We start from the raw sequence: 27,283 nt of genomic DNA, 5'->3' as shown, positions 1-27,283 counted from the left end.
GATCCAACCATTCGCCATGAAACTCCAAACATGATTTGACTTTATAAAATACAAGAACTTACACTGATCTACATTAAAATCCATTTGCCATTTCTCAGCCCACTTCTCCAGCTGATCAAGATACTGCTGTAATTTCTGAAATTTCTGATAACCTTCCTCACTCGCCATGATGCCGCCTGTTTTATTGCCATCTTCAAACTTACAAATCATGCCTGTATATTCTCATCTAAATCATCGATATATGTAATATGTAGTGGTCCCAGCATCAAACCCTGAGGCATTCCACTATTCACAGGCCTCCAGTCTGACCAGCACGTTTCCAGTATTAATCTCTGCTTCCTACTATCAAGGCAATTTTGTACATAATTTGCCAGCTCCCCGTCAATTCCATGCGATCTAACCTTCCACAGTGTCGTACCATAGAACATAGAACATACAAAAATACAGCGCAGTACAGGCCCTTCAGCCATCGATGTTGCGCCGACCGAAGCCTACCTAACCTACAATAGCCCAATAACCTCCATATGCTTGTCCAATGCCCGCTTAAATGACCATAAAGAGGGAGAGTCCACCACTGCTACTGGCAGGGCATTCCATGAACTCACAACCCGCTGAGTAAAAGATCTACCCCTGATATCTGTCCTATACTTACCAACCCTTAATTTAAAGCTGTGTCCGCAATAACAGCTGACTTCATTAGCGGAAAAAGGTTCTCACTGTCAACCCTATCTAAACCCCTAATCATCTTGTACACCTCTATCAAATCTCCCCGAAACCTTCTTTTCTCCAATGAGAAAAGCCCCAAGTGCCTCAGCCTTTTCTCATACGATCTTCCTACCATGCCAGGCAACATCCTGGTAAACCTCCTCTGCCTCCAATGCCTCCACATCCTTCCTATAGTATGGCGACCAAAACTGCACACAATACTCTAGATGAGGCCGCACCAGAGTCTTATACAACTGCAACGTGACCTCAGGACTCCGGAACTCAATTCCTCTAACAATAAAGCCCAGCACACCATATGCCTTCTTCACAGCACTATTTACCTGGGTGGCAACTTTCACAGATCTGTGTACATGGACACCAAGATCCCTCTGCTCATCCACACGACCAAGTAGTCTACCATTAGCCCAGTAATCCATTTTCTTGTTACTCCTACCAAAGTGAATGACTTCACACTTAGCTACATTGAATTCCATTTGCCACCTTACTGCCCAGTTCTGCAACTTATCTATATCCCACTGTAACCTGCCACATCCTTCTTCGCTGTCCACCGACTTTTGTGTCATCCGGAAACTTGCTCACCAGCCTTCAAGCCCCTCCTCCAGGTCATTTATAAAAATGACAAACAGCAATGGTCCCAAAACAGAACCTTGTGGAACACCGCTAGTAACTGCGCTCCAAGATGAATCTATACAATCAACTATTACCCTCTGTCGCCTTTAAGCCAGCCAATTCCTCATCCACACCTCTAATGCGCCCTCAATGCCATACCTCCGTAGTTTTTGCATTAGCCTGCCATGGGGTACCTTATCGAACGCCTTGCTAAAATCCATATTCACCACAGCTACTGCTTTACCCTGGTCCACTTCCTTGGTCACCTTCTTAAAGAATTCAATAAGGTTCCATGTGGAACCTTACAAAGTGCCTGCATACAAGATAGAATGCTTGAATATTCTAGTAAAGCATCATGGAAGATTGGAGGCTACAGTTTCAAGATATCTTCAGTGAATTTGCAAAGTACAATATAACATTCAGTCGGAGACAAGCAATGGTTGTGAGAGTCATAGAGGCAGACAGCACGGAGACAGGCCCCTCAGCCCAAACTGGTCCATTCCGACCAAAATGCCCATCCACACTGACCCCATTTCCCTACCTTTGTCCCGTATCTTTTTTATCCTTTACTATCCATGTTTTTGTTCAAATGCCTATTAAATATTGTTAATGTATCCGCCTCAACCAATTCTCATTCCATATGCGTAACAGCCCCTGCGTTAAAAAGTTGTTCCTCAGGCTCCCTTTTATTCTGTCCCCTCTGACCTTAAACTGGTGTCCTCTAGTCTGGTGATTGCCAAACCCTGGGAAAAAAGAGTGGGTGCATTCACTCTATCCATGCCTGACATGATCTTATAAACTTCAATGTGATCCTCATCATCCTCATGCACACAAAAGTAAAAAGTCCTAGCTTGTCTAACCTCTTTCTGTAACTCAGACCATTGAGACCTTGGCAACATCCTTGGAATATTTTTCTGCACTCTTTCCGGTTTAATAACATCCGTCATATAGCAAAGTAAACATAACTGAACATAACGCTCCCAATATGGCCTCATCAGCATCCTGTATAACTGCAACATAACTCCCAAATTTCGATACTCAGTGATATAAACCAATTAAGGCCAGTGTGCCAAAAGCTTTCTTCAATGTCTACCTCTGAATCAACTTTCAGAGAACCATGCGCCTGAATTCCACGGTCCCTCTGTTCCACGACAGTCCTTTGGATCCAACCATCCACCATGAAACTCCAAACTTGATTTGACTTTATAATATACAAGAACTTACACCGTTCTCTATTAAAATCCATTTGCCATTTCTCAGCCCACGTCTCCAGCTGATCAAGATACTGCTGTAATTTCTGAATTTTCTGATAACCTTCCTCACTCGTCATGATGCCGCCTGTTTTATTGCCATCTTCAAACTTACAAATCATGTCTGTACATTCTCATGTAAATCATCGATATATGTAATATGTAGTGGTCCCAGCATCAAACCCTGAGGCATTCCACTATTCACAGGCCTCCAGTCTGACCAGCACGTTTCCAGTAATAATCTCTGCTTCCTCATCTCAAGGCAATTTTGTACATAATTTGCCAGCTCCCCGTCAATTCCATGCGATCTAACCTTCCACAGCGGCGTACCATGTGGAACCTTATTGAAGGCCTTACTGGAATGCATCTCGACTACGTCTACTATCCGCACCTCCCCAACGTTGCTGGTCGCATTATCAAAGAACTCCAACAAAATTGTGAGTCATGATCTGCCTTGCACAAACTCCCGTGCTGAATTTGATGAACATCGATTTTCCTGCTCCTCGGATGCTGCCTGATCTGGTCTGCTTTTCCAGCACCATTCTATTCTTACTCTGAACCACTCCCTGTCTTTCCAAATACATGTATATCCAATCTCTCCGAATCTTCTAAAGTAATCTGCCCACTAGATTTTAGGATTACTGGTCTTTAGTTCCCAGGTTTATCTTTGTAGCATTTCTTGAATACGGGCTCAGTATTCGCTATGCTCCAGTTGTCCGGGACCTCACTCGTTGGCCAGCGATGATAGAAAAGAGCCAAGCCGTGCTCCCACATTTTCTTCTCTATCCACCTATCCTCCTGCGCTGTTCCTGAATTTAACTGGTCAGGACCAGGAATTTTTTGAAATACTGCAAAGTCTGCAACATACATCTATTTATTTCAGCTACAAACACCAAAGAGTGAGAAAGTGACTCAATGATAGTTAACATGACAAATTAGAAAATATGTTTATCATAGGAAGTGACTTCAGAAGAATTCCAGCTATTGTGAAAACCTGAGAATTCTCAGACATTAACGATCTGAAAAAAGGAAGGCCATGAAACAGAAAAGGAAATCAAAAAGAGAACATACTTGCCAACAAACAGGAACAAAAAGACTGTGTCAATCTGCGATCTATATTTCAAAGGAAACAAAATTAAAGCAAGGTCAAATGTGGAAATTTGTAATCGGGAGAGGAGAGGTCATTGTGTAGAACAGGGAAATGGCCAAGAAAACTTTGTATCTGTCTTCATGGAGGAAGATCCAGAAAATACCCCAGTCATACCAAGTGATCATACCGGACTCCTGGAGCTAAAGACATAAAGTCAATTCATGTCAATAACAAGGTCGTACTTGAACATGAAGCTGGATTGAGCATTGCTAAGTCTGATGAAACAGATATACGTCCTATCAAAATGACGTAAATAAATCACCAATAGTAGTATTAATTGCACTGCCGATGACTGTGTTTTATTTTCCTGTACATTCTGCAGAGACCGGAAACTATTGTGGATAAACGTGATCCAAGCACGATCGATGAATGGAAGGGATCCAAACAGCTACAAAGGGAAAAAGACATAGTGTGGAGAATTAACACTAATTAACTTGACATTTGTAGGAAACTGTTCGAATCTATTACACAGTATGACATTTTTGCTATTTAGAAATTAACAGCAACAATGAAGAGAATCAGCATGCATTTCTGAAAGAGAAATCATACTTGAGAAACTTCGGAATTGTTCGAAGTTGTTACTTACAGCATAGATAACGGGGAATCAATAGAAGTGGCATATATTGGATTTTCCGAAGTGTTTCTATAAGAACTCAAAAAACGAGGTTGTAAATGCAATGAATGTGAATAGAATTTGGAGGAATGTATGTAAGTGGAAAGTTAATGTTTGGTTCGCCTTCATATAAGAGAGTTAGGACATTGATGTAAAGACATGTTGAAGCAGTTTCACAGCGTGTTGATAGGACTGTACCTGGAGTATTGTGCGCAGTTTTTGTGACCGAATCTCAGAAAGAATATACTGACCACAGAGGAAGTGCAATGGACATTCTCCAGATTAATCCCTTAGATAGTGCGATTGCCTGATGAGGAAACTCGGCCTGTGTTCTCTAGAATTTCAAAGAATGAGAGGTGGGTCATAGTGAAATTTCGAAAATTCAGAAAACATATGACAAGTTGGAAATTAACAGAACCCTTCCCTCACTGTCTATTCCACAATCAAGGCAAATAATGGCAGGATCTGGGACAGACCAGTTAAGACTGCAACAAGGAGGAAATTCATCATTTGGAGGGGACTAATTCACACAGGGGCATGGAAAACTACTGGCAGGCAAAATTAGGGAGAATGTCCTGATATTCTACAAGTGTTTCCAGCGGAACAGAACAATCAGGAACAGGTAGGACTCATTTGTGACTTGCCAAGTTGCATCCAAATCAACTTTCGTGGTAGGAGACAGAGGGTGGTGGTAGAAGACTGTTTGAGTGATTGGAGGCTAGTGTCCAATGATGTGCCACAGGGATTAGTGCTGTGTCTCTTGTTATTTCTGATTCAGAGGTCTTGGTGTTGGACTCGGGTGGAAAAAGCTAAAAATTGCATAACACCAGGTTAAATTCCAAAAGGTTTATTATTCGGCAGTAGCTTTCAAAGCGCTTAATCAAAGCGCACAACCACCTGGTGAAGAAGCAGAATTTCGAAAGCTCGTGCCTCCGAATAAACCTGTTGGAGTATAAGCTGATGTTTTCTGATTTTAAACCTTATCATAAGGGATGCAGCTGTGAATATGAACGAGGGGTAGGGGCGTCATAAGTAAGTTTGTTATTGATACGAAGATGGGCCGGGTGGTTGACAGTGAAGATACAGATGGAATGGTCAGATGGGCAGGTCAATGGCAAATGGAATGTAACCCTAATTAATATGAGGTGATGCACTTTGCAAGAAGGAAACAGACAGGGGAGGACTCGGTGAATGACAGCACACGGGGTAGCTCAGAGTGTGCTTCTTCACACTTCCATGAATGTGACTGGACAGGTTATTGCACAATTTGGGAAAGCACAGGGGAGTGTAAACACAGCCTTGATATATCGAAGCATAGATTATAAGAGCTATGCGGAACTTTGTTTAGACCAAGATGTAATACTGTGTATAGTTATGGGAGCAACATTACAGGAAGGATGTGATTGTACTGGATGGGGTGCAGAGGAGATTCACCAGGATGTTCCCTGTGATGGAGTATATCTGTATGGAGAGAGGTTGTGTAAGCTTGGGTTGTTTACTTTGAAGCAGAGAAGGCTGAGGGGTGCATGAATCAAACGGATAACATTACGAAGGTCATGGACAGGGTGGATAGACAGCAGCTGTTCCTTTTAGTCAAAAGGCCACACTTTGAAAGTGAAAGGTTTAAGGTTTAGTGAGGATTTGAGGACTGTTTTTTCACCCAGAGTGTGTTGTGGTCTGGAATGCACTTCTTGAGAGGGGAGTTGTCATGGTAACCTCAGAACCTTTAGAAAATACATGGTTGTGCAGTTGAAATGCCATAAGGTTCACAGCTATGGGTCTTGTGTCGGAAAGTGGGCCTAATGTAGGTCGTGCTGTAGTTCTGATGGAACAGAGACTGTGCTTCTGTTATTGTATGGATGTGGGAGGTCAATCATTGAATAGCTTAAAATAGGAATTGAAGTGTTTCTGAAGAATATCCTATCAAAGTATATAAGAGTGAACTTGTACTATCTTCTGAAAATATGTCAATGGCAAAATTAAGAGAAAAAGATGCAGCTTTCTTACAGTCTGAAACCAGATGATTGAGGACAGTGAAATAGCAGAACTATGGAATAAATACTTCAGTTATGCCTTCACAGAAGAAATAAAGAACAAAGAAAACTTCCTAGAAATACTAGAGAACTTTGGTCTGGTGAGAAAAAGGGAATAGCAACTAAATTAGCAACTAAACAGTTTTAAAGACAAATATTGCACTGAAATTAATGGGCTTAGAAAATGTCAACAGCGATTTATGAAATGGGAATCATATTTGGGAAAGTGGCATTTAGCAAAATTATGGAAAAGGTATCAATGAAATATGATTGGAATCTCAGAAAGAATTTTGATAAAGCCCCAAGTCATTTGTGCAAATTCGATTCCTGTGGGACTGGGGTTAATATATGGTTATTGTTTTAGAATGGGAGAGCTGGCAGGAAACAGTGAGTAAGAATACCACCATGTTTGTTTTTAATGGAAGGCTTAGATGATATAACAAGAATCGAGATTTGACATCCAGCTATTCCCAATACTCATCATAACTTTGGTTGATGGGCTCAAATGCAATATTCCCAAGTCTGCTGACAGGACTAAACGATGTTAGCTTTTGAGTGAATGAGGAGGATGTAAAAAAGACTCCAAGGTGATTGAGACAAGATTATATAACTTACAGTGTGGAAACAGGCCCTTCGGCCCAACAAGTCCACACCGCCCCACCAAAGCGTAACCCACCCATACCCCTACATCTACCCCTTACCGAACACTACGGGCAATTTAGCACGCCAATTCACCTGCCCTGCACATCTTTGGACTGTGGGAGGAAACCGGAGCACCCGAAGGAAACCCACACAGACACGGGGAGAATGTGCAAACTCCACACAATCAGGCGCTTGAGGCAGGAATTGAACCCGGGTTTCTGGCGCTATGAGGTAGCAGTGCTAACCACTGTGCCACTGTGCCGCCCATAAGTGCAGAGACTGGGCAAATAAGTGGTAGATGGAGAGCAATGGGACAGACGAGATGTTGTGCACTTTGATGAGAACAATAGAATGGCAGCCTATCATTTTCAAAGGGTGTGGTTGAAAAATTTTGCTCTATAAAGGGAATTAAGCTGCATTTTTGCTTTATTTCTGTGCAGCCCTCTGATCCATGTAAGGCAGTGATTTCTGAAACCAGAAGTCAATACTGGGAATGGCATTGGCACACTGACCAGTGTATATAGACCCAGCAAGTGGGGAGCTGTAACACTAGTCAGTGAAAGTAATATTGCAGGAGCAGAAAGCAGATAGGCAGATAAATGGTATATTCGCCTTGATTTCAGGTGGATTTGAATACACAGATAAGGGTCATTTACTGCATCTATACAGGGCCTTAGTGAGACCCCATCTCGAACATTGTGCAGTATTGTATGAAGTTTTGGTCTCTTTGCCTAGTAAGGGACAAACCTGACATTGAGGGAGAGCAATGGAGGATGACCAGAATGATCTCTGGGATGACAGGCTTTTTGTGGGACCAGAGGTTTGGGGTAACTGGGCCTGTATTTCATAGAGAGTAGGAAAATGAGTGGAGATATCATTGAAATATCTCAAACTCTGACAGTGTGAGACACATTGGAAGCAGGTATGATAGTTCACTTTATAGAAAACAGTCAAATCGTATTTAATACACAAGCGTTATCAAAGAACCATGTGTATATTGAATGTGAGGAGCAAAAATGAGGGGCCAAAAGCACTACAACTGTTCTTGGTCTATTTCACAATGTTGAAACATATTATGGGATATGAACATTGTATGGGGAAAACTGCATTGAGGAGATGTTCGATCATGAACTGGCATGGGGAAAACTCACTGTATTGAATGACCTCCTCCTTTCCCGATGTTTCTGTGCAGTCTATGGGAATGTTCTGTAAATGTTATCACAAGCTCTCAGATGTTAGGAAGGAGGCATCTGCAGGGTCGATAGGACTGTGTTTCCCATTCCCTTTTCTGATAACGAATCTGGTGCCAGGTGTTCTGTCCGGTTTTATCCGTTAAGACCTCAGAGCAATTTGATACAATTGAGTGTATTGCTTGGCCGATTCAGAAACCATTGAAAACGTTTATCACATGTCTGTGCGTCTGGAGTCACTTTTAGGCCAGGCCAAGAAAGCACGGGAGATTCACTTCCTGAAAGTACATTGGCGAAGGAGATCAATGTTTGCAATAAACATTGGACACAACATCACTATTACTGACACCAGATTTTAGGTCTCAATATTTTATTAATTATTTTTAATCTCCACCAGCTGCCAGAACATTATCGTGGTCTGGATTCGTAATCCAATGATATTTCCACAACAACATCATCTCCACATGGGGACCTATTGGAAACCAGGCTGACCAGATTATTTTGGTGTTACTTGACAACTCTGTCAAAAAAAAACACCAATTAGACTATTGTGATGGGAGTTCGAGGTGCCAATTGTTCAGATTGTTATTATTCTCTTCGGGGACTGGACATAGCTAAGTAAATTTCCACATTGGCAGGGAGATGTCAGAGTAGGAGCTGGAATGAAACAGATTCCCCAGGGACACGGCCTGTTGTGCAGCACAAGTCTACAGTCCTATTGCAGGAATGGTGTCAGGGACCATTGCCTTTGTCGTATCTACTGTGTTCAGCTGTTTCAGCAAATCTAATTAGTTGAAGACTGGCATCTGTGATTCTGTGAGCATCATGGTGAGTGTGAGTTGGATCATCCACTCAACACCTCTGGTTAAGGGTAGTGCAGACACCACATCTTTGACTTTTTTCCACTGATGTACAGAGTTGTTCCGATATTTAGGATGAGAATCTTTGTGGTGTCCTCTCCTCCGGTAAATTGTTTAATAGGCCACCGACATTTATGCTTGGATTAACAGGACGACAGAGCTTAGATTCGATCTGTTCGTCTTGGGATCATTTCTCCCTCTCCATCAGAAGTTAATTCTGCTCTTTGGAAAGTAACCAGTCAAGTGTGGTGGCTTTAATGGGTTGTCAACAGGTTTAGGTGCACGTGATTCTGACCTTGGCATCAGCCCTGTATTCAGTGACCTATCCTTGGTTCTGATGCGGCAACACTTCCATTTTCATATTCTCATTCTGCTGATGGCATCTCCCTGGTGTCACGCCTCCAATTTCTTAATTTAACTCAATCCATTTAAGGTACTAAACTAAACCGTTTCTTTTCCACAATGTCAACTTCTGTATTTGAAGTGAACATGTTTCACTCTGTTTTTCTCCCTGACCTTGATTAAAAGCTCTGTAGTGTCTGTGATGTCAGTCTTATGCAGTTTCAGAGTCAAGGAACTTGACCACCATGCATTATTGTTCAGTTCCCAGTGTATGGCTCTCCATGTTGGACAGGATGTTTGAGCATCTTTGACATCATTCTTTGGAAATTGTCCAAAAACAGAAATTGCTGAGGAACTTACTGGAAATGTTGCAGTATATTCTGGAGTGAATGCAGAGTGAAACGTTCAGGTCCAGTGACCCTTTACAAAGCTCCCAGTTTCTCCAGCAATTTTTGTATTTTTATTTCAAGTATCCACAGTTATTTGTTTTCGTGAAACTTTGTTCTGTGCCTATTCATTTCTGGAGAAACTCAGCAGGTCTGTCAGCATCTGCAGAAACAGAGAAAAAGCGTTAGCATTTAAAGTTTAGTGTGACATTTCTTCAGAACTGAAAAGGATTGGAAACTTGGATTTTTAATCCCTTGTCAGAGGTAGGGGATGGGTGACAGGGAAAAGAGGTGTGAGAAAGATAAACGGGCTTTTAGCACTGGTGAATGAGTGGATGATATAAAATGTATTTAAATTAAGGTGTGAATGGGGGAAAGGGGTTCTCTCTACTGAGTGCAAGATAAAGAAGACACAACCACACAAGGACATAGGGAGGCCAGGAGGGAGAATGTTGACGATGTGACTTTATATAGATCGGGCCATAAATACGTTTTCACTGTCGAGATCATCGCCCTCTTTAGAGAAAGGAAACCAGGTGCTTGACTTCTTATTGGCACTAGTAAGCGTTTCATGCTGCCTTCGTATTATAATAGGGAGGAAAACAAATCACCATATGAAGTTTGGGCTGTGTATTGTTTACTTGTCATGGTTAATATTGTTTCAACTTTGCAGTGCTTATCTTTAAATGCTTGTTCTTGAAATTAGTATCAGATGGAGTGTAGGAGGTTGGGTGGCGACATTGTAAATGTTTCTAAAATCATGAGAGATATGCATAGGTTGAATAGCCAAGATCATTCCAACGGCATGGGGGAGTTCAGCCATAGATGGCATCGGTTTATGGTGAAAGAGGAAAGGTTGAAAAGGAAGGAAGGAGCAACTTCTTTACACAAAGAGTGGTGTAAGTATGGAATGAGCTGTCAGAGGAAGAGTGGTATATGCCAGTACAGTTACAACATTTAAAACTCATTTGGACAAACATATGAATGGGAAACAGTTAGAGGCATATCGGCCAAATGAAAGCAGATGGGACGAGCTTAATTTGGCAATCCTGGCCAGCATGGACATTTAGAAAAGATTCACGCAGAGTCAGTGTGTTTTTGTGAAAGGAAAACAATAATTTCCCTGCAAAAAGTATGCAAAGTATTTCTGGAGATGCCTGAGAATGTAACAAGCGGATTTGGTACAGGGGATCTGGTAGACACCAGGCTTTCCAGAGATTTTCCACAAGGTATTACAGAATAAAAGTTCTTACACAAGACAGAAGCTCGGAGGATGATGGATAATTATTAATATGGGATGATGATTGGTGAGCACATAGAAATCGGAGAGTCTGGATTAATTAATCTTCATGATAAAGTTGTATCTGTTCGAGTACGACAGCTATGAGCCCGATGGCATCAGTTATTTACAATTTAGACTGACAGCCTGAAGGAGGGAATTGAGTGCAACATACATCCAAGTTTATGGATGACACTGAGAACCAAAAGACAGGCTCTATTTAATGAAGAGGACTTCGAGAAATGGAGCAGTACAAAGGCTTTGGAGTCTTCCTGTGTATGAAACATAAAGTCAGCATGCTGATGCAGCAAGTAACTCGGTTGGTACATCAGGCGGTTTCCTGGGATGAAAGGGTTGAGTTTTTGAGAATCTCTAAAATGGTGAGGCGATAATTCATTGGGGTTTAAATGCATGAGGAGTGATACTGTTGAAAAATACAAGACACAGAAGGGGTTGGAGAAGGTAGATGTTGAGAAATTGTTTCCATTCTTGGCAAAGTGTTGAACTCGATGATATAGATACCGAATGAGGAACATCGATTTCAATCTGAGATGCAGAGTAATGTCTTCACTGCGAAGGGAGTGAATGCCTGGAATTCCCGAACCCAGAGAGGTGTGGAGGGATACAAGGAGGCGGCAAGAAAGTGGAGTTGAGGCCTGGGGTAAATCAGCCATGTTCTTATGAAATGACAGGGTTAGCTTGAGGGGCCGATTGACCTACTCCTGCTCCTATTTATTAATTTCACATGTCATGCTTTTGGAAAGTAACGGGTTATTTTCATGGAAATCGTGTTGTACAATGTTTCATTCGGGGAGAGCAGAGGATTTGTTGTTTTAACCATGGGTGGGGTATGTGGCTGTATTCCCAGAGTATTTGTGTCTGCAACATGACCCACATCTGGAGCAGAAGTTACAGAGAGGGGAAGCCTGGAAACAGGGATTGGGGAGTGGGAGTGGTGGTCACTTCCTGATCCAGCCTGGATTTTCCAAGTACATTTCCAAAACTACACCTAACAATCTGAGTGGCCTCGATCTGCCCCTATTTAGCATGTCCGAGGTCTGAATGGAACATCAGAACATAGGGCTGAGGGACACAAGTCGGCCATTCGGCCCTTTGACACTACTCCACCATTAAATAAGGTCATGGCTCATCTCATTGTGATCCCAGCTGCTGTTTTCTTCCATGTACCATTATCCCTAATTCACCTGTCCATGGAAAATCAAACAAAGCCAGCTTCGATGTAATATAACAGTCCAGCCATCCCAAACTTCTGGGAAAGGGAATTCCCACTTGACTGAAATTCCACTTTGTGGATTTGTCCTAAATCCTGCTCTGAAGAGGTTGGATGGTGTCACTGTTTCCTTTTATCGTCCCATTCCTCCACTGCTGACACCAAATTTTAAATGTAACCAGATTGGTGATATGGCCGATGATAAAGTTCTCAGACTGAGTCAGGTTCAGTGACAGGAACAAGTCAGGCAGATTTCTTTAGTCAGCCACAAGTAACTAATGGAACTAACGGATGCGCATGGTGGATCTGTGGTTAGCACTGCTACCTCCCATCACCAAGGAACTGTGTTCAATTCCAACCGCGGGCAATCCTCGATGTGGATTATGAGCATTCTCCCCATGTCTGTGTGCGTTTCTTCCCATAGTCCAAAGACATGCAGCTTAGAGCGGATTGGTCATGCTAAATTGCCCATAGTGCCCAGGGATGTGTAGGTTAGATAGGTTAGTTTTGGAAATGCAGGGTTACATGAATAGAGTAGGGGGGCAGGTCCGGGGGGATACTGTTCCGAGGATCAATGTGGACTTGGTGGAATGTCCTGCTTCCACACTGTAGAGATTCTATAAAAACAACAAGAGGTTTGGATGATACAAACACCCAGTGGGTATCTCTCTGATCACTCTCCTCTAGGATTTGTATGTTTCAATAAAATCACCTCTCATTCCAAGAGTAACCTGTTCAAACCTTCATAATATAAGACCCTCATTCCTGGAATACATGAAGTGAAACATCTCCGAACTGCTTCCAATTTAATTATATCTTTTCTCAGGGAAGGAGACAAAAATAATCTCACACACAGATGAAGTTAATTTTTGTTTTCTCAGTGCTGAGAGTACTTGGAACTCTCTTCCCTGCCGAGCATGGGAGGCAGAGATATTGAATACGTTTGAGGCACAGACAGAAGGTTCATACATAATAACGGAGTCAAGGATTGTTGGGAAATGGCAGGAATGTGCAGTGTTGGGGAAATGCTGACAGTGGTAGAAAAATCACACTGCCCCAGAACATCCAGGAATATAATGCAAAATGAAATGATAATATGATAAAATGTTAAGGGAAAATCCAAGATGGTGGCGATCTGGAAGGTCTGCTTTTTTGGGCTCTGCATCACAGCACGGGCAAAGTAGTTCCCTAACCCACTCCATCCCAGCCATTTACTTAAAATGCTTTCTTTTGGAACGTTTCGAGAGTTGGCAGTTATAGTAGTCTTAGTTTGTGTAGTTTTTAAGCTCCATGAGACTTTGTTAATTAATGTTCAGGATTCTAGTTCTTCGTCTCTCGAGCTCCAATGTTGCTACAGTGTGTTCTGGATAATGATGTTCTTAACTGGTGTACCTGGAGCATTAAGGGGAGACATTGGTCAGAAAAGAGGAAAAAATTACTGTCTAGTCTGAAAAAGAGAGGGTGGATGTTGCCCTATTGCAGGAGATGCACCTTGATGACAAGGAACATTTGACATTACAACAGGGCGGATTTGATCGGGTTTATTTCTCCTCTTTTAATACTACGAGTAGGGGAGAAGCCATAATGGATAAAAAAGAATCATTCACTTAACCTACTAGATTGTATTTGACTCTCACAGGAGGCTCATAATCCCCAAAGCCTTGAACTATGGTAAATAATACAGTATTTTGATTGTTTATTGCCCCCACCACCATACCATACCCGGCGCATCCACTTAAAATCCTGGTAGATGCGTTTTCCAAATTCAGTTATCTTGCATCGTGGCACATTATTGTACAAGATTTCAACTGTTTTATGGACCCCACGGTAGACAGAATGTCCAAAGGTGCCTCAATACCCTCGTTATAATGTAAGCAATTAGTGGATATGTGTGCAGAACTAGAGCTGGTGGATGTCTGGAGGCAGATCTACCTCACAACTAGGGATTTTATTTTCTTCTTTAACCCGCAGAAATGCCACACGAGGGTTGATATCTTCCCCATCCCTGCAACAATCTTAGATTCGGTGGCATCCTACACAATTGGGAATATTACCGTTTCTGACCATGAAGCAGGATACTTATTGAATAAGATTAAGGGCAATATAAAAGATTCGAGGCACTTGCAAATGTATCCTTTTATTCTTAAGACTAGTTGGTTAATTGAGTATTTAGATTAGATTACTTACAGTGTAGAAACAGGCCCTTCGGCACAACAAGTCCACACCGACCCGCCGAAGAACAAAACAGCAAAGCCTCATTCGCTGACATTTACCCCTTCACCTAACACTATAGGCAATTTAGCATAGCCAATTCACCTAACCTGCACATTTTTGGACTGTGGGAGGAAAGCGGATCACGGGAAGGAAACCCACACAGACACAGGGAGAATGTATAAACTCCACACAGACTGCCAGCGAAGGCAGGAATTGAACCCGGGTCTCTGGTGCTGTAAGGCAGCAGTGCTAACCACTGAAACATTGTGCAACTGCGCCAGCATGCTGCCCACTGCAATGAATTCAGAACTTTCTTAGCCATTAATTCGAATTTAACCAGTAACTCATCCACTCTATGGGTTACTGCTAAGGCTCATGGCAAGGGAATAAATATTCCTTAGGATGCTGCAGAAGGGGGAGCAGGAACGCTGGCTTGAAGCACAGCTGAGAACAGCCGAGAGGGCATACTGTGATTGATCCTCAGTGGCTAAACTGCAGAGGATTACAACGCTTCGGCCGACAGTGAATTCCACGCTCACACAGACAGCTAAGGAGGAACTTACTTTTGCAAAACAAAGGCTGTTTGAACATGGTGATAAGCCAGGCAGGTATTTATTGTCTCTTGCCAGGAAAACGAGCGCCCGTCTTCAGCCATTACCTCAATTAGGGAAGATACTGGGATCCTCACCTTCAATTCCAAAAAGATTAATGCCTCCTGTCCGAGATTTTTCACCGAATTATTTCAGCCTGAACATTTTGAGGATAGATGGATGAATATGGAGTCATTTTTCAAGGACCTGGGTCTTCCAGGAGTAACCCCTGAATAGGTGTTGTGCCTTAATGCGCCATTGTCAGCGCAGGAGGGTGTGAAGCAGCTTCCGAATGTAAAGGCGCACATTCCTGACAGATTTCCTAGTGAATTTTATAAATAGTTTATAAACCTATTGTCAGGGCTGATGTTTAATATGTTCCGTCACTCATACAGTCACAAACCCCTCCCTCCATCCTTAATAGAGGCTCATATCTCTCTGATGCTGAAGAAAGGAAGACCCTGGAGGATTGTGCTTCTTACACGCCAATCTCACTTTTAAATGTTGGTCTCAAAATCCTGTGTGAGATCCGTGCATTCAGGGTTGAAACTTTGCTGCCTTCCGTGACCAAAGAGGACCAAACATACTTTATAAAGGGCCGCAATTCTTCCTACAATGTTAAGAATTTACTCAATATGATCCAAGAGTGTCAACAACAATCTGTTCAGGGATTATTGATCTCTTTAGATGAGAGAAGCATTTGATTGGGATGATTGGCCGGATCTCTTCATTACATGAGAACGGTTTGGTATATGCAAAGTTTTTATCAAGTGGGTGAGGGTCCTTTACCGCGATCCTCTGGCTGCAGTTCTCACTAAGGGTGTGCCAATCAGTAACATTAATATATCTCCAGGTAGACGACAAGGTTGACACCTTTCACCATTTTTGTTTACGTTGGGGATTAAGCCACTGGCGGAGGCCATCCGTAAGGATGCCAACATATCTGCCCCAGAAATGGGATCGAAGTCTCGAAAGATTACATTGTATGCAGATGAGGGTCTTATGTTTTTGTCAAATCCCGCTATTTCGGTCGTTCACGTGATGCAATGCATTGATTCGCTTGTTGCCTTTCCAGACGATAAGAATAATTTTACAACGTTGGAGGCCACATGGGAGGTCTTAGGGAAATACCTGATACTGAGGGCAAATCCTGGTTTCCTTTTAAATGGTCACGGGGGTGATTTCCCTATTTTCGTATATTCATTACAACTGTCTTTGATCATTTATTTAACGTGAACGATATCAATTTGTTTGACAAAATTAAACAGGAACTTCAAAGATGGGAGGCATTTCCAATATCCTGGCTAGGTCGGATAGCTGTTATTAAAATAAATGTCCTTCCTCATTTCCTACACCCCGTTCGAATACTTTCTTTGATATTTCCCGACAGATATTTCAGAAATATAATGGCTGGCTTAGCTCTTTTATTTGGCACCATAAGCGATTCTTTATCAAGCTAACAAAATTGCAACTGCCCCACAGATTGTGGGGATAGATCTCCCAGATTAAAAGCAATCAATTAAGTTTTTTAAAAGTAGGTTAGTGCCTGGGCCGCTGAGGTCTCGGCATCAATATGGCTAGACATTGAGCCCTCTCAGACAAAGTTAACCCTTATAAGACTGTTGTTCTTCGATAAAATGACAACATTTATGGAATATTGTCATAAACTAATGTTTATTAATACTGTTAAAACTTAAAGGACAAGGCGTCAGATCGAGGGCAATACAGCCATTACCACGTTTCTTACCCCTGTAATTGGTATACCGGGGATAATGGATTCCAGGTTTAAACTGTGGGCAGCGAGGGGGATACTTTGATTGGGTTATTTAGAATTATTAGAATCCGTACAGTGTGGAAACAGGTCCTTGGGCACAGCAAGTCCACTTCGACCTTGTGAAGAGTAATCCACCCAGACCCATTTCCCCTACCATCCTATATTTACCCTGACTAATGCCCTAACTTACAGATCCTGGAACACTATGAGCGATTTAGCATTGGCTAAGTCATCTAACCTGCACATGTTTGTGACTGTGGGAGGAAACCTACGCAGACACAGTTGAGAATATACTTACGCCACACAGCCAGTCACCCAAGACTGGATCCAAACCCGTGACCCTGGTGCAGTGAGTCAGCAGTGCAAACCACCGAGCTACGACATGTTACTTGAGGGAGAAACAATGATATAGTTTGATCAACTAACTCATAAGAATGGACTACCTAGTAGAGACTTCTTCTGATTTTTTTTGCCAGATTAGAGATTTGATTAAAAAACACAATTTTAACAGACACTTATAGATCCGATACAGAGAAGCAGGTGATTATTGTAAAGAATACATTCTCTGTCAGTACCCTTTACCATTTGTTGGAGAGTGTCCCCGCAGACAAGACTGTGTAGTTTCGTGACGTCTGTGCGAGAAACTTGAGGGTTTAGATCTTTTCGGAGACATGGGAAAATATTTGCCAAAATGCTCGAAGGATTTTGATCAATAATAGGACCCACTCCATACAGTTGAAAATTGTTCATAGGTTCTATCTGAACCCAGGTTTTCTCTCAAAATTCAAAGTGGGATTATCTTCAGCATGTCCTAATTGCAGAATCACTACAGGCACTCTTAATCATCGCATGTGGTCCTGCTGCAGGCTTTGTATATATTGGAGCACTGTGTTCGGTGTGGTAGAGTGGGTCTTGGGGACCGAATTGGAGATGGACCCAGTTTCTATTTTCCTGGGCCAGCCCAGAGTATCTTACGCAGATGCAAATGGGAAAAAATATCCTTACTGTGCTAGGTACAATATTCTGTTGTGTTGGATGTCTGAAATCTCCGCGGATCTGTTGGGCCTTTGCGAGCTCATCATGGAGAATATTCGTTTGGACTTTCTCAGCAGCAAGCTGCACCAAAAAACAGATTAATATAAGTCATAGAGACAGAGAGATGTGCAGCATGGAAACAGACCCTTCGGTGCAACCTGTCCATGCCGATCACATAACCAAACCAATCTATCCCCACCTGCCAGCACCCGGCCCATAACCCTCCAAACGCTTCCTATTCATATACACATCCAAATGCCTGTTAAATGTTGCACTTGTATCAGACGCCCCGACATCACCTGGCAGTTCATTCCATACATGTACCACTCTCTGTGTGAAATAGTTGCCCCGTAGTTCTCTATTACATCGTTGCCTTCTCACCCTAAACTTATACTCTCTCGTTCTGGACCCGCACCCCCCAACCACAGAGAAACGACTTTACCTATTTATCCTATACATGCTCCTCATAATTTTGTCGACCTCTATAATGTCAGACCTAAGACTCCGACGCTTCAGGGAAAACAGTCCCAGTCTGTTCAGCTTCTCTCTATAGCTCAAATCCTCCAACCCTGGCAACATTCTTGAAATCTTTTCTGAACCCTTTCAAGTTTCACAATATCTATCCAATAGGAAGGAGACCAGAATTGCACGCAATATTCCAACAGTGGCCTAACCAGTGTCCTGTACAGCTGCAACATGATGTTCCAACTCCTGTACTCAATACCCTGACCAATAAAGGAAACCAAACGCCTTATTCACTATCCTATCCACCTACGACTTCACTTATAAGGAGCTATCAACCTGCACTCCCAGGTCTTTTTGTTCACCAACACTCCCTGCGACCTTACCATGTAGTGTATAAGTCCTGCTAAGATTTTCTTTCTGAAAATGCAGCACCTCGCATTTATCTGAATTAAACTCCATCTGCCACTTCTCAGCCCATTGGCCTTTTGATAAATCTGAGGTGGCCCTCTTCACTCTCCACTACATCTCCAATTTTGGTGTCATCTGCAAACTTACTAACTGTACCTCTTATGCTCGCATCCAAATTATTTATGTCAATGACAAAAATAAGTGAATCCAGCACCGATCCTTATGGCACTGCACTGGTCACAAGCCTCGAGTCTGAAAAACAACCCTCCACCACCACCCTGTCTTATACCTTTGAGGCAGTTCTGTATCCAAATGGCTAGTTCTCCCTGTATTCCATGAGAGCTAACCATGCCATTCAGTCTCCCATGGGGAACCCTATCAAAACCCTTACTGAAGTCCATATAGATCACATCTACCCCTCTGCCCTCATCAATCCTCTTCATTACTTACTCACAAAACTCAATCAAGTTTGTGAGACATGACTTCTCATGCACAAAGCCATGTTGACTATCCATAATCAGTCCTTGCCTTTCCAACTACATGCACATCCTGTCCCTCAGGATTCCCTCCAACAACCTGCCCACCACCAACGTCAGGGTCACTGGTCTATAGTTCTCTGGCTTGTCCTTAACAGCCTTCTTAAGCAGTGACACAACGTTCGCCAACCTCCAGTCTTCTCGCATCTCAACCATGACTATCCATATTACAAATATCTCAGCAAGAGGCCCAGCAATCACTTCTCTAGCTTCCCACAGAGTACTAGGGTACACCTGTTCAAGTCCTGTGGATTTATCCACCTTTACCCGTTTCACGACATCTAGCACTTCCTCCTCCGTAATATGGACATTTTGTAAGGTGTCTCCATCTATTTCCATACATTTTGTATCTTCCATATCCTTTTCCACAGTAAATACTGATGCACGATACTCGTTTAGTATCTCCCCCATACATCCTGTGCTAGAAAAAATATTCTGTTGTGTTAGCTGTCTGAAACCCGCCCCCCGGGTCTGTTGGGTCGTTGTAAGCTCGTCATGGGGAATATACCTTTGGAATTTCTCACCAGTATTTCTCTGCACCGAAAAGCAGAGATTTATATAAGATATGGCAACCCTTATTTGGATTACCGCGATACAGACTTATCTGCCACTCGAAAAAGAGCTTTTATATAGCCATGACGATATTGTCAAATGAATCACATATGAAGAATTATGAATGTATGAATGTGTATCAGTTAATGCTCTCGAAGAACGAGAGCTATCATTTTGTTATGCTGTGCCGTACTATTTATTTATTATTTATTGTTTATTTTTGTTTTTCTTCTGTCCGTTTCGAGTCTTTAACTTATTTTGTACATACATGCACATGGGTGTAATTTTGTTCAGTTATTTGAATTGTTTTGTTAATGGTTTAATATAATAATAAAAATATATTTTTCAATTAAAAAATTGTTTAAAAATGCTAACATTGATAGATTAGAGTCCCAAATAATTCTCATTAGAGAGCCCTCTCATGGTTGTTTACGTTGAAGGTCACCACACGGGTGATGGGGTGATGTTGGGAGAGCATCCCTTTCATGGTAACCTCTGTCAGTGGGGGGAGTTGAACCTGCTCTGGTGGACTCTCTCTGCATCACAAACTAACCATCCAGCCAACTGAGTGGGAGACTCAGTCACAGACAAAGTGCAAGAGAAACTTTCATGACAAGGAAAAAGGTATATTTCAGATAACAATGTTCTCTGCTTGAAATAATATTTTATAATGAGACAAGTGTTTGGAAGCTGTCTTTGGCTGAATGCAATAAGGTGAGACAAGTGAAATAACCAGAATGTCTAATTGTGATTGGATATCGATAACCATAAAATAAGTGCAGGTTTTTGATTGGTCTGTGGAAAGCATGCTGACTGTTGCATGAATTTTCGAGGAGAAAGTGAGGACTGCAGATTCTGGAGATCAGAGCTGAAAATGTGTTGCTGGAAAAGCGCAGCAGGTTAAGCAGCATCCAAGGAGCAGCAGAATCGACGTTTCGTGCATGAGCCCTTCTTCAGGATTCCTGAAGAAGGGCTCATGCCCGAAACGTCGATTCTCCTTCTCCTTGGATGCTGCCTGACCTGCTGCGCTTTTCCAGCAACACATTTTCAGCTGTTGCATGAATTTATAAAGCAGATGTAATATATTATAAGGAGAGTGCGTCCCCATGGGAAATGCCTTCTGAACACATGCTCGAAGAAACCCGGGGTATAAAGGGTCTGAGAATCGACTGCTTGGTAACAGGAACATGGCGATTGAATGACTGAAAGTTCCTATAACATGGAGCTGAGAAAACCATCAGATCACCCTCAAACGTATTGCATGTGGAGCATGTTTGAAGTACTGAATGGTCTCGTGAAGGATTTTAATTGTATGCGATTTGAAAAACATACATCTCTATTCCATCCTCTTACGTGTCACACACTTCGGCACTGCGCCTTTACTGAAACTGGGAATAAGTTGGAACATTATCTGGAACATTCCATAATTGGCATTCTCCAGAATATTTTATAACTGTGTGTGTGTGTGTGTGGATGGGCATTAGCAATGAAAGAGAGAAACAGAGAGAAGGTGCTGCATGCAGTAGTGAGAGTGGTAGAGCATGAGCCTTGTTCGGGGTCGGTGCTATAACAGATATACAGTGAGTGTGAGGGAGCAGAGAGAATATGGTGACCCTTATCCTGACAGAGCGGGGAAGGTTATTGATGCTTGTCCTGCTTTGCTGGACATTTCTTTAGACCACAGATACTGCACTGAAGTGGGTGGTGAGCTCAGACCATGCTCAGTGGGTCTGGTGTTGTGGTCCCTCTGGGAAGAGAATGGTCCCTTCTCTATTAGCCCATCCACGAGGACCTCTGTGCCCCTGTCGGCAAACTGTCATGTAATTTCCCCTTAGCTGCCATGCTCGGGGTAAACTGTGCAGGGCAGCTCCAAACTGAGAAAGCTCAACCGTATGCCCCTTGGCCTTTTAAAGATGGTCCCAGTGTCAGGGACCACGTAATATCCAGGGGCATCCGGGCGATGGTGAGTACCTCCAGTCATGATGGGTGGGAGAATTGGGCTGGCATTGTATGAGCGGGACACCATGGAGTGGTGTGGGTAGTTAATGAGACGAGTTTGGTAAGATAGCACCATGAAACTAGCTCGAATACGTGCAGACAACCCCTCTGTCACACTCAATCAAAATGTCACTGACACTGGTCTTTGTTAGATTCAGCCCAGTGAGGTGAAGACGCTGCTGTCCTCACTCCAAGTTACGAAGTTGCAGAACAAATACTCATCCAAAACTCTCCGTCGCCTGAACTCACAGCAATATCCCTTTCACTCATAATTCTTCATAATACTGAAACGTATTGCAAGATATTATCGAACTGTCTTCATTTCAGCATTCTGCAACCTGTGAATATATCCTTCCATGACATATTTTCTTAGCCCCCACCCCCAACATCTCTCTCCACTCCAAAACACACTCATTTACAGTGATACTGCACGAGACTGCCAGTATGACTGGCCATTTGGCCCAGTTGGACCATGTCAACCAAAATGTTCAACCTCGATCACCCCATTTCCCTGCCCTTGTTCTGTATCCCTCAAATCCTTTCCTATCTGTGCATTTGTCCAAATGCCTTTTCAATGTTGTTATTATACCCACCTCAATCACTTCCACTGGCAGCTCAGTCCATATGCGTACCACACTCAGTGTAAAAAAGTAGCCTCTCAGGTTCCTTTTTGCATATTTTTTCCTTTCCAAACACTAATGGATGTCCTCGAGTCCTCGATTCCCCAACCTTAGGAAAACCTTTCAAGTATTCAACCCATGCACGCCTTTCATGATTTTATAAGAGCTACACTTCTTTCAGAACCCTCTCAGTTTCCTATGCTGTAAAGAAATAAGTTCTAACCTGCCCAACCTCTGCCTATAACTTAGAGCCTTTAGCCCAGGAAACATATTTGGAAATTTGTTCTGCATTCTTTTTTGATCAATAATATCGTTTTTAGAGAAAGGTGAACAAAACTGAGCATAATACTCCAACTGCAGCATAACCAACATCCTGTAAAACTGCAACATAACGTCCCAACTTCTATACTCAATGTGATGATGCAGGCCAGTGTGCCAACAGCCTTCTTCACTGTCCTGTGTATCTGTGACTCAAATGTCAGACAACCGTGCACCTGATCCCCAACGTCCTTTTGTTCCACTATACTCCTTAAGACCCTCTCATTCATCATTAAACTCCTACCTGGATTTGATTTTCCAAAATGCAAGACGTCACACTTATCTATATTAAACGCCATTTGATATTTCTCAGCGCACTTCCTCTGCTGACCAAGGTACTGCTGCAATTTCTGATAAAGTTCCTGATTGGAAATGATGCCTCCTAATTTAGAGTCATCTGCAAACTTCGTAACCTTGCGTTGTGCACTCTGGTCCAAATCATAGTTAACAAACAACAATTGGCCCAGGAACGACAACTGAGGCACTCCACTAGTCACAGGTCTCCAGTCCGACAAGCATACCTTCACCATAGTCATTTGCTTCAAAACGTCAAGCCAATTGTGTCGCCAATTTGCCAGTTTACATTGGAGTCCATGCGATCTAACCTTCTACAGCGGCCTACCATGTGGAACCTGATCAAAGGCCTTACTGAAATCCATATAGACTATGTCTACCATCCTGCCCTCTTCAACCTTCCCGGCCGCTTCCTCAAAAGCTCGAACAGAATTTGGAAGGCATGATCTGCCACGCACAAAGCTATGCTGACTGCTACAAGTTAAAATCTTTCTTTCCAAATGTATGCATTTTTTATATCTCCGAACCTTCTCAAGTGGTTTCAGAAATAGATGTGAAGCTTACTGGTCTATATTTCCCAGGCTTTTCTTTGCAGCCCTTCTTGAATAAGGGCACATTGATACCGCCCAGTCTTCCGGGACCTTGGCCCCTGAAGTGTCATCTCTCGTCTCTAGCAGTGCTATTGGATATATCTCTCAGGACCAAGAGATTTATCTGACTTTATGCATTCTAATATGTCCATCAGCACCTCTACTGTGATATGGACTGTACCAAGATATGACAACTAACCTCCCAAAAGTCACAGGTCTTCATGTCTTTCGTCCTGGTAAACACAGAGGGGAAATTGAGGACTTCACCCATCTCTTGAGATTTTACACATGCGTGCCTGTTTTGGATTTTAAGACGTTGTATTCTCTCTCTGGTTGTTCTTTTTCTTTCCTATACTGAATTTGGAGTAACACTAATCTGCTCATCCAACGCTATCTCATACCCCCTTTTCGCCTTGCTGATTTCCTTCTTCAGTAAACTTCTGTATCCCCTGTGTGCCTCCATGGATTCCCTTGGTCCCAGCTGCCTGCACCTGAGCCACGCCTCCTTTTTTTCTGGTCAGAGCCACAATATCTCTTGTCATCCAGTATTCTCTCTTCCAGCCTCACTTCCCCTTCACTCGCACAGGAACATTTAGACCTTGAACTCGAGCTATCTCACTTTTGAAGCCCTCCCAATTCCCTGGGATCATTTTACCTCAAAACAATCTACTCCCATCAACCCCTGCAATCCTCTGTCTAATTCCAACAAAATACGCCTTGCCCCAATTTAGGACTTGAAACTGTGGACTAATTTTGTCCCTACCATAACTATTTTAAAATTATAACAGCTCTAGTCACTTTCCGAGTTGGACCCTCTACATACTGCTTGTGGAAGCTTTCCTGAACACACTTACGTTCCATCTAAGTTCTTAACTCTCTTGAAGTCCCAGTCTATGTTAGGAAAATGAAAATCACCTATTATACAAACCTATTGCTCCTGCAAGTCTCGCCAGTCTCCCTGAATATTTGTTCCTCTAATTCCCATTGATTATTTGGAGGCTTATAGTGCAACCACTATAACATCACCATCCCCCTCTTACTTCTTTGCACCGTTCACAAAACCTCATTCGATATTATCTCAGTTATTTCAACATTAATTATGAGAGTGATATGTGCCTTAATTAGAATTATTGGCATGTAAATTGTTTCCAATTACATCTCTTCCTCGCAGTGACTTTCAGGTTCGCTGCATCCCTTGTCAAGGTACAGTGGAGATATGGAGCTGTAAATGGATGGAACTGCACATCCTGTCACTTCCAGCATTGGTTACATGTTTCCCCACACTGGGCAGTGATCTAACACAGTGTTACCGAACAATGTAACAGCCTGGGTTTATATATGAATGAACCAGTGTGGTCTGCACAGCTCCTCACACTGTACATTTAGCCCAGGACTATAGATCAAGCATTGGTGTGGGCTGCACAGAGTTCCATTCTGGATATTGCTGGTTGCATTCAGCTATACGCTAGCCGGATCTACACAGTGCTCCATCCTGAAAGTGTAATGGATGGGTGGTTTTGTGAGTTGGATTGAGAATGTGAGAGAACTAAACATCTGGCAATACCTTTATTTTGTGTTTTCATTCTTGTGATTGGACCCTTCAAATGCTGACTCATCTCTCGACCCAACCCTCTGGATGAGTGATGGTGAGTGTTGTTGCAGCGTCTGAGTCTGCAACATGACCAACAAAAGGAGCAGAGGCTGCAGAGAGGGGAGTATCCGTAAAATGGAATGAGGAAATCACATTCAGATCAGCCGTGGTCTTAGTGGATGGTGGGGCAGGATTGAATGGACCACTAATGCAACTAATTCATACATTTCTGTTTGTTCCAAGCAAACTCCCCTTCTCTCCCAGTGTCCCATACTGGTGGGGAGTGAGGTACCTCCTACTGTCCTTGCATAACAGGATGCTGGGCCTCACTAACCTCCAGATTTCCCTGTGCCCAAGTTTTAAGCTCTGAGTGACCCCCTCCTTTCCCTGTGACCCAGTCTCAAGCAGTTGAATGACTGCGACCAGTTCCTGTGTCCCAATCTTGGGCAGCTGAGTGACTGCCTCCTGATTCAAGGTTTGCGAAAGTAGATGCCCTCCTACTGCTACTGACTAACAGGCTCCAATAGCTCTGTGCTCACCTGCTGCTCCTGTGGAATAGGGTTGAGGGCCTGAATGGCCTCTTCACATTCCTTACGGCTCTCTTGTCTAAAAGCCTTTCTCCTGTTGCTGTGAAACACCATTAAATTCTGAATGATGTATTTTTGTATTTTACTCTCAGTAATTGAGTAATTCAGAAGCTGAATAGCTATCTCCTGTTCCTGTGTTTTCCACTCAAGAGGCAATAGAGTATGAGAGATGTACAGCACGGAAAAATACCTTTCGTCCATGCCGACCAACTATCCTAAATAACACTCGTTCCCCTTGCCAGCACTTGGTCCATCTTCCTCTAAACACTTTCCAAGATGTATCCATCCAAATGCCTTTTAAATGGTGTGACTGTACCTGTCTCCACCACGTCGTTTGGCCGTTCACTCCATACACACAGCAGTCTCTGTGTGAAAATGTTGTCCCTCGTGTCCCTTTTTAAATGTTTCTCCTCTCACCTTAAACCTTTGTCTTCTAATTTTGGACTCGCCTATCCTGGGCAATGACGTTGACTGTTTACCTTTTCTATGCCCCTCATGATTTCAAGGTCACCCCTCAGCCTCATCACTTGAAAATAGTCCCAGCCTATTCAAACTCTCCCTGTAACTCTCACCGTCCAACACCTGCAACATTCTTTTAAATCTCTTCTGCACGTTTTCAAGTTTGACAGCATCTTTCCTACAGCAGGGAGACCAGAATTAAAGGCAATATTACAAAAGTGGCCAAAACAATGTCCTGTACAGATGCAAAACGTCATGCAAACGCTTAGGCTCAAAGCACGTATGAATAAAGGGCAGATCACCAAGTGCCTTCTTCACTGCGCTGTCTATGTGTGATGGCACTTTGAAGGAACGGAGAACCTGCACCACAAGGTGACACAGTAGCTCAGTGAATAGCAGTGCTGCTTGAGAGCGCAGCGATCGGGGATTAATTCCATCCTTGAATGACAGCCTGTGTGGAGATTGCACATTTTCCCCGTGTCTGCAAAAGTTTACTCCGGAAAGTATGTTTTATTCTGACAGTATAAAGATATACAGATAAGTGTAGATTGGCCATGCTAAATTGCGTATAGTACCCAGGGATATATAGGCGAGTTGGATTAGCCAACGAAAAAAACAAGCTTAGAGTGATAGGGGAGGGGTTTGTCCAGTGGGATACTGTTTAGAGGTTCGGTGTGGTCTCGATGGGCCAAATAGCCTGTTTCCTCACTGTAGGGATTCGATAATTTCGATGGAGTTCTCTTTGATTGGCAGCTTTCGACAGAACCCTACCTATATGACTTCCCTTGATTTGTCTTGCCAAAATGCAACACCTCACATTTAACTACAATAAACTCCATCTGCCACTCCTCGGCTCACCTGAGCAAAGTCCCATTGTAGTCTGAGAGATCATGCTTCACTGTCGTCTGTACCAAACAATTTGGGATTATCTACAAACTTAC

The sequence above is a fragment of the Chiloscyllium punctatum genome, chromosome 18 (assembly GCF_047496795.1).
Source record: "Chiloscyllium punctatum isolate Juve2018m chromosome 18, sChiPun1.3, whole genome shotgun sequence".
NCBI classification, from domain to species: domain Eukaryota; kingdom Metazoa; phylum Chordata; class Chondrichthyes; order Orectolobiformes; family Hemiscylliidae; genus Chiloscyllium; species Chiloscyllium punctatum.
Note: the sequence above shows the minus strand (reverse complement) of the source record.